Source organism: Cyprinodon tularosa, unplaced genomic scaffold (assembly GCF_016077235.1).
Source record: "Cyprinodon tularosa strain WSP-4 unplaced genomic scaffold, ASM1607723v1 ctg197, whole genome shotgun sequence".
Taxonomy (NCBI): domain Eukaryota; kingdom Metazoa; phylum Chordata; class Actinopteri; order Cyprinodontiformes; family Cyprinodontidae; genus Cyprinodon; species Cyprinodon tularosa.
Window position 1 is genome coordinate 1,859,774 of NW_024038720.1, and position 7,929 is coordinate 1,867,702.

General features: G+C 33.8%; 1 long non-coding RNA gene across 1 annotated transcript; it reads left to right on the forward strand.

Moving 5' to 3' along the window:
* The first annotated feature begins 1,657 nt into the window (after positions 1-1,657).
* Positions 1,658-7,461, forward strand: LOC119782686. Its single transcript, XR_005280697.1, has 2 exons — positions 1,658-1,850; positions 6,305-7,461. It is a non-coding gene; the product is annotated as an uncharacterized LOC119782686 (long non-coding RNA).
* The last annotated feature ends 468 nt before the right edge of the window (positions 7,462-7,929 follow it).

A 7,929-nucleotide genomic window follows, 5' to 3' on the forward strand; every position in this document is an offset into this window, starting at 1 on the left:
CGCTGGACTTAACAGTGTGAGATATGAAGATAGCAAAAAGCATGATTAATATCCGCACTGACTCATCTTTGTCTGACTTGAGCAATACATAAAGAAAGAAAGAGGAACTTGGTTGTTTGGTGGGATTGAGGCCCAAAGCCTTATATGGGTACATTTGTGCAAATGTGTGTATTTCATATGTTTAGTATGGGAATGAAGAGTTTAAAAAAAGGTAAAGGTTATGCATAGTAAAACACATCGCAGTGGAAGATTACTCAGAATTTGCAGCGCTCAACGTTTATCAATTTTTTGCAAAGAAAAAAAAAACAGAATTAAAGTCCTATAACACTGCTTGTACTCATGTGTATATGTATGTCCATGTGCCTCGTGATTCACCCTTGTCTAATAATACCCGCAGGCCCTGTCTGAGAGCTGAAGCATTTGGAGTCCAGTGAAAATGAGGAATCAGGAATAAGAAGTGAGAGGGCTGGATGTCCTCTTGCTTGCATGTCAAGCAGGCATTCCATGTCATTGTGAAACGCATGATGACCACTGAAACCTCTGTGCACTCTCATCCAGGAAACACAGGCCCTGACATGGACTGTCCAACCAACACTAAACTAAAATTTCCCATACTGTTTATTTTATTTATTTATTTATTTTTATTGCATTAGAAATAAAAGGTCACCAAAAGGATTGGAAGCTATCTTGTCAAAAAAAAAAAGAAACTTTAAAAATGAATGGGACAAATTACTTCAGGGTTTTAGTGGAGGTTCTAACCAAAATAATAATATCTTTTGCTCCTTTTGATGATAAATCATATCTTTAATAGCTCCTGCATATGTATTTGGATCAAATAAAGCATAACTTGCATTAACGTTTATACATGCAGGTGTGATTTAACTATTCGGCATCTGTGAACTACACACATTTTGCAATATTTAACGTAATAAGCATTGGTTTGTAATTTTTTTTTTTTTCAGAGACAAACTTCATTGTATGTTTTTCTAAAAACATTTATTTTTCATCTTCAACAAACTTACAACTGTATCAATATGTAACCTACAAGAGAAAAATCTTTGCAAAGTTCTTGTAAGAATTTAGCTGTGGGAAATGAAATGCCAATTTTGACCTGACGTGATTGCTACTTCTTCCAGATGTTATTTTTATACCATTTTTTTTTCAACCTCATTTTTATAGTTATCAAATCGTCCATTTTGCTCCATGCGGTGCTCATCTTACAAATGACTTCTGTAAAGGCATGATTATTTAGATTCCACCCGTCTCTTCTGCATTTTGTTTGTTTCAAGTCAGGGTTAAAGGGGAAGCTTCAACTATCGTCAGCTCATAAAGATGTGCCCAATGCCACTGAATTCAAATCATGGTGATAATCTTTTGATAAAGTCTCAAACAGCACGCAGTCTGTTTCAGTTTCATGTTAAAAACAGCTTTGTCGCAAGCACAGAGAAAATGTACACTTCCCAAACAAAGCTAAGATACAGTAATAAAAAAACACAAACAAAAGTACACTGCACTTTTGTTTTTAAATTAGGTCTAGACAGCAATCTGTTGGGTTTGTGGGAAAAGACAAACTAAACTCATTAGCATTAGCCTTGACAACTCATTTCGTAGGAACAGTTTGCCACCTTCTTGTTTTAATAAGGAAGGAGAACAAGGAGAAGAAGCAGAAGCCTTACAGGACCAACCTAAATTGGTAGATTTAAGGAAGTTTTTAGTTCCGCAGCTAATACTCAGTTATATAGAAAGCTTGCATTTTTCAACCACCTTTGGCAATTTGCTTCCAGCGATTCAACATCTCTCTGGAAGACACCTTTGGCAGCCTACTGCTGAATGTTACTCAGACGACAACGGTAAGAGCCGAGCACATCAGCTCTCTGAGTGAGACTGTGGGCGTTTCCTGATTTTCCTGCTATTAAGCCCTCTGCTAAGAATTGCTTCTCAGTTATTGTACAGTGCTTTGTGTTTTTGAAGTTTAAATTTATTTAAAAAAAACTATTTTTTCCACCCTAAAGTATATACTTAAATATTACTGACTGAAGTAACACTATGAATGTTTGTTTGTTTATACTTACTAATTTATTTATTTTTTATCTTAACCCTGCAAAAAAAGGTATCTGTTGTACCCTCAAAAAAGGATATGAATATTTATTAGAATGTAAGTTTTTCTAATGTTTGGCTATTTTCCCCACCAGTTTATTTTATATTCTTCAATTTTCTTAGACAGAACAAATGTATGTATTTCTCAATTTGATTGCACAATTATATACAGTTGTCAAAATTCTACACATGTTGGGTCGTTTTATTTTTATTTTATTTTATTTTTTTATTCAAAACAGTGAGAAAATTAAGTTTCCAAAAATATAAATTTAAAAATTTTGCACCCCTTTTTCATTCATTCCAAGGCATCAAGTTTAAGCTCTTTTACTTTCTTTTCTCTTTTTTCTTTTTACCCCAAATTTCTCAATGCGCTCAGAAGAAATAGTGAGCGAAGACAATTACGAAATTTGAATACTGCCACAGGAGGTGTGGACATCAAACTGCAGTCATTCTGGCCAAACTGATGTGCAGCAAAGGAGGAATGCAACACTTCCTGTTGCGACGTACCCTGTATCCTGTTTTCCACAGTCAGTGGTCATGCGTGTCATTCCCCTCTGCAAAGCAGTGTGGGCATAATCTTGTGACCCTTTTCTGAGAACTTTTCTGACACTATTTGACAAAGTCTCCAAAAGTCTGGAGGGGAAGAAAAAACATCTATCGTCAGCAGAAATTAAGCACTATAATAGCACTGTAAATATAATTTTTGATGAGAAATGCTTGTGGCTTTAGTAAAAATTTTGATCAGGCAAATCAAGTTATTGTGAAATGACAGACTTTTGCAGCGGTAAGGAAAGGGTAACATAAGCAGCTTTTGAAAACCAGTACACAGTGTTTTCTTCAGATTATAAATAGTGCCTTAAAATAAATGTATGGAGAAACAGTTATGCGAACGTTGACACCTTTATATAGCTTGTGACTTGAGGGGCCAAGCTATGTGACCATGATTAAGAGGTGCCAACACAACTGTTTGCATGCTTGTGCAAGCTTTTGGCCAGATAAGTATCTCGTGACAGCATTTAGACCGAAAACTCTGAAAAGCACAGTAACACCCTATGGTGGAAACCAAAATACAGCTCTCTTGTCCAGAGGTGCAGGTCCCAAGAAGCAAATTTCTAAATATAACACTTACTGCGCTTAAATACTGTTTGTTGTTGCTGAAATTTTTATTTTAATTTCTTATTCTCACCAGAGAAAAAGTCTCACCTAACATATGATTTTATTAGGACACCTTTTGACTTGTCAGTGTAGGAAAAGCACTGGTCTAATTATAATGTTTTATTCCTGTACTTGCTATAGTTTATATTCTTTTTTTAAAATATATTTTATGAATTATTCTTTTGTTTTCAGTCTCGGACAATCATTTATTTTATCTAATGACTCCACCAGCAAATGATAAGGGAAATAATTGATTTAATATTCTCTTAAGTTATATTAATTTTCATTTCTGGCATATTTCACCTCTCATATTTCTATTTTCACAGTAATCCACGAAGTTGTAACCTATCTTTAAGGTTTTCTAGCTTATTTTAACCTGCAGTGACTTGATCAGCTCTGCAGTAACACTAGAAGTTGGATGAACAGTAAGGAAATGTATAAAATGCACAGATATAGCTTAACAAGTGGCAAGTGCATGGTCAGGTTACGTTTTATCTAAGAATTACCTTAGTTCAGAACTATTTATGATGTCAGCCATGGTGACCTAGATCCAACTTCATGTTGCTAGTTCAATTTATTTAGTAATATGTCCATGATGATAAAGAAAGCACAAGATTAGATGTGTTTGCAACAAGAAGGTCCTGGTTTGAACCCTGCTCTGGTTCTCTCTATTGATTACACATTACAAGTGCAAGCCAGAGTTTGTGCATCTATTTAATTCACAAAGCCCTCAAGTAACTTATTTCTTAAATTACAGTAAGCCAAATGGCAAAATCTACACTGACACAAGACTCTCAATTTTATATAAGGCATTAATACTCTAGATAAAGCATGTTGCTTCCAATAACTTGCTCTTCTGTAGCTAGCTGTCATCTGATTTTTTTGTCTCTTTTTTGCCTTAATTTATCTAATCCACACGTGTGCATAAAAAAAAATAACAGAAAAAAAAAAACGAGAAAAAAACCCAGCATACAATCTTCTTGTATCTGGTTATTATTTAGAATACAAACCTGCAGGACACCAGCCCTTGAGGACTAGCTTGAGAAAAGCCTGCTGTAAAGAGACATTTTCAGAGGGGGTTGGTTTTTTTTAATAAGCGTACTGCATGAAGTGCAGTTATGTTTTATCAATTACTTTACATGAATAAATGATTAACAGGCTCCTTGACGGCTGGTGAGGAGTTAAGGCAACAATTTGAATCAGGTGTGCCGTAAATGAGAGTCATTTAAAAAATGCAGGACAGTTGTGCTTTAAGACTAAGAATCACTGGATTCTTCTTTCTTTTACGGCCAATCTCTAACTGACGGTAGCTTATGCAATTTGCTCATTTAAATGAGGTGAACCAAACCTGTTTGGAGGCCTTATCCTTTGCTCATGCAATCGTTGTTGATCACTTCTGCACTTGTAATTTAACATTTTATAAATTTTCCCATGCAATTTAGTGCTCCTTATTTGTGTTTTTTAAAGATCATTTCCATATTTTATATAAAGAAGACTTTTTGACTGAAACTATTTAGAGACAAAAACCCACACATCTTCTTTTAGAACCTATAGCTTGCCGCACATGCATTTATTTATTTCAAAGCTTTGCTGAGAATGATTCATCTATGAAACTCTATAATTCAGTGTGGACTCGTTGTAGTTTGTCGTAACCTTTTTTTAAAGTTGGGGAAAAAGCTAAGCTAAACTAAACCACTCTTAAAACAATTTTCATGGCAAATGAACAAAGCGAGAAAAAAGATTAGGAATAATAATTATGTAGTGGTTACAGAATGACACAGTCTTAAGTATTTCTGCAATAGTTACCACTTTTTCTGCTTGAGGCACCTGGGATGATTATGAGGTAAGCAGGGTTGAGACTATTCTGACTTCCAAATCAGAAGTCTAAATTTATTGACTAATCCCAGTGAAGTTTTCCTACTGGAAATGTAAAATTTTTAGATTACAAGATCAAACGAACACCAGCAAGCAGTTTCTGCAGTTTTTTTGTTTGTTTTTTTTAGATATAAACACTGAAAAAATTTAATTTCATCACAATGAAACCAATAACGGTCATAAGAAGGTCTGTGTTTAGGATAAAGTTTTCAATATTAAGACGTTACTCCTATGTCTGAACCCAGATATACTGTGACTAAATGCTGGAGTAAACAGGAACTTTTGGAATTTCAAAATAATGTGCTGACATCTTGAACCCCTCCTTATTTCATAGTATAACACTTCCAAGAAGCCAGATAACATGCGGTTATTAAAAGGATCTTAAGAAATAAGGGCTATAGCTTTCTAATGACACTGTAAAATTCTACTTTGACATATACCCACAGCTATATGTTACAGCTTCTTCTTTTATAATTTTTTTTTTAAGGTCAAATCCTCTCTGCCTGACTTTTTACAGACATATTTATTTATTTAGTTAGTTAGTCTGTTAGTTAGTTGCTTTATCCTTTTAATAAACCCCCTACAAGTAACAATTTAAATAAATTAACATCTTGTTTTTGGCATGGAAAGGTTACGTTGGAACTAATTGTTGTTGCCGACAGCTGTTATGGGTAAATTAATAGTGCTATAACTGCAAAGAATAGACTCCTTTTTTGTGGTGGCATTTAGTTTGCTATGGTGAAATAGAAAGGATTTTTTTTTAAGTTACTCAAGTTTTGTAGTTAAGTGTGTTAGTTTTATCTCCTACTAAATGTGTTTTTTCTTTTTTCTTGTACCATTTCTTAAATTAATAACTAAATTACCTTACTAAACACATTTTGACAGCATTATATGGTTTATTATTATTGTGATTATAAGTTAAGTTGATATTATTTATATTATTGTATTATTATTTTTTAAAATGTGTTTGTTATTATTATTATTATTGTTATTAAGTGAAAAAAAAAACAGTTATTGGCCATTAAGTAATAAGAGAGTTTCCATCTGTATGAACCAAAATTGGGATGTGTCACAGATTTGTCCTTTTAAAAGAAACATCCTGCATATAAATGTAAGCCAAATAAGATGAAACTTCACAAAGTTATGAGACTTATTAGCTTTTAACATTGTTTTACAGGACCGCTGTGAATCCATCTTACTTTGGATTGATCCAGCTTGCTGTCATCTCTGACCAGTTTCGTCCTCTTTCCAAATGAGAAGCATCCATGATGACTGCCACTGTTTAATTTTACCATGGAATCAAAGCGCTCAGGGTGATTTGCAGGACTTATCTGCTGCTGCCTTAGAGTTTTGCATTTAGGCAAAAATGTTCACATTTGTTACTGTTAAGGTAAAGCACCTTTGCGATATGCCTGCTTTTTCATAACAATGGACTGTGGTAAAATTTTATTTCTGCTTGCTTCAAACAATAGCTCTGTTGTCACTCTTCCCTAAAGGGCGTATTTGTGGAGTGCATGACTAATTCTATCCTGTCGATATTCTGCATGCTGAATCTGAGTGGTATAACATTAGAGGAACTGCATAGCTCCCCCAACCATGACTGCGTCTCTGGTTAATGTTGTCCGTTGACTTACTTCTAGGTGGCATCTGATGACTATATTCTTGATTTTATTTAGTGTTAATTTAACAGGGGCTAAAAAATTATCGCACAATTTTCAGTTTTTCTATTTAGAGATTTGATCATTTTCAGTTCATATGTATGTCTTGGTTTACAGCATAAGCTTCTGATGAAATACTTAGAGATTTAGGTTTGCAATTTAAAAGGAAATTAAAAATAAGCCGAAGGTATAATTAACGATTATTTAGGGCAGATCTGCTTTTATTAATTCTATGCAAGAAGACATTTAAATTCCTGGGTCCCTTGTGCTGCTAGAATTACTTTGTTGACTTGAACCAACACTAAAACATGAAAAATAACAGAATTAAATAAAAAAACACAAAGGAAAAAAATCACATTAAGGTGCCTTTATTCTTTATTTCATATACCTGCTAAGTTCCAACCATTGTTTTAAATATGTGCAGTTTCTCTTTTTTACTGTGTTCAGCTTCAAATGTTGCTTCTAGCACTGAACGAGGTGCATATGTGAAATGGTTAGAACTATTCCTATTACTAGACTTACTGGCACCTCGGGGTTAAAAATTTAGCTTTTTAATTATTCAAAAAGGTTTCACACTTTGCAAGTTGCAAATATGTTTTTTGCGAGATACAAACAAACACTTCCCTATATCAATAAAAACATAATCTGATAGGTAGCTATTTAAAAAAAGAAATATGTAAAGCAAATTATTGTATAATCATTTGTGAAAAAAAAAAACTTAATGAGAACTTCTAATTTTAAAGCTGAATCTAAGTAAAAGGCATCTAAAAAGTTGTAAAATATGCCCTAAAGTCACTTTTGCACATGGAAAACAATCAAAGTTCTTTAAAAAGAGCAGCAGTATATGATTTGATGTGGTTTAGAACGCGTTTTTGCAGTTAAAATCAGTAGAACATCATTGTAAACTGATTGATGTTTGTTTTTTAGCTTTTACTGTTTCTTTATAAGAATTATAAAATAAAAAATGTAGAAGCAGTCATGGTGCTACTTTTTTATCATTGTATCATGTTTCAAACTCCAGTCCTGAAGGGCCGGTGTCCCATATCTTTGAGATCTTTCTGTGCTTTAACGTATCTGAGTCAAATAATCAGGTCATTGGCGGGACTCTGGAGAACTTGACTGCATATGAAGGTGGTTATTTAGC